This window comes from Diaphorina citri, unplaced genomic scaffold (assembly GCF_000475195.1).
Source record: "Diaphorina citri unplaced genomic scaffold, Diaci psyllid genome assembly version 1.1 scaffold16350, whole genome shotgun sequence".
Lineage (NCBI taxonomy): Eukaryota > Metazoa > Arthropoda > Insecta > Hemiptera > Psyllidae > Diaphorina > Diaphorina citri.
Window position 1 is genome coordinate 1 of NW_007393712.1, and position 1101 is coordinate 1101.

The 1101-nt window shown below is 41.9% G+C and overlaps 1 long non-coding RNA gene across 1 annotated transcript; it reads left to right on the forward strand.

Annotated features, from left to right (window-relative positions):
- Positions 1-1101, forward strand: LOC103523163. The gene is made up of 3 exons (XR_542046.2): positions 1-15; positions 494-611; positions 1055-1101. It is a non-coding gene; the product is annotated as an uncharacterized LOC103523163 (long non-coding RNA).

The following is a 1101-nucleotide window of genomic DNA, read 5'->3' on the forward strand; positions in this document are numbered from 1 at the left end:
TTGTTCTTGGAGCAGGTAAGGTTTTTTATTTATAATATTATTATTTAACCCCTCAATAGGGCTAGTTACAGGGGGAAGCAACCTCAGTGACCGAGTGGTTATCACACTAGACTTGCACACCGGAGGTCTCCGGTTCGATTCCCGGTAGAGTCAATTTATTTTTCGGCTCTGTGTTTGGAATAGTTGGTATACGGGGTGCACTCAGCCTCGTGAGGACTTATTCAAAGTAGCTATACGAGTATTAGTTGCGGCATTACCAAAGTAAAAAAAAGTAGGTAGAGGCTTTTGATAATTTTGTAATATTCACGATAATTTTATTGTGAATATGCGGTCAGCTTCACCACAAACGGTTTCTGATTATGAGTGCAAATGGACTTCATTTTCACATATATTCGTAAAAGCTTAACCCATCTTTTGGGGCTTAACCCCTTAGCCTCAGAGTGGCCTTCTTTTGTATTTATTTTCACATATTTTCATTTTGTTTTACTGACAGGCTCGGCTTTACTTGGACCAAAGGGTGCCATGGCATGCACGGTAGCGGTAGAGTCTGTCATAGTGGATCATTATAACGAACAACTGCGCGCTCTCATGTCAGATCCTGCAGCCAATAGGTTAGTTTTTTTTTCAGCCCGTCCTTCCTTTATTATTATTTTTTTTTGTTTTTAAAGAGGTTTGATGGAAGGAACTGTAACAACGAGGTCTTATCGTCCCGATATGGAAGAGAGAAGAAAGACAGGATAAGAGAGAGCCAGCCGCTCCGAGAACGAACATTATCCGTTCAAGATAAAATCCGCTCCGGGCGGGAATCGAACCCGCAACCTAACGCTTACAAGGCAGACGCGCTACCAACCAAGCTAACTAGGCTGGCAAGGGGTCGAGTGATCACGTACATCATCATATGTTCTGATGAAGTCTTTCGCACATCGAAGCGTTTACCCCTTCATGTGAGTTTAATTACAGTTGGTTGTAACTAGGCTGACAAACCTATGTTTCTAAATTCCTTCTGTGTTTTTAAACAAACACTTAAATTCCAATTACTCTCAATTTTCCACAGAGAGCTGATGGATGTGATTCACAAGTTTCGTGACGAGGAGCAGGAGC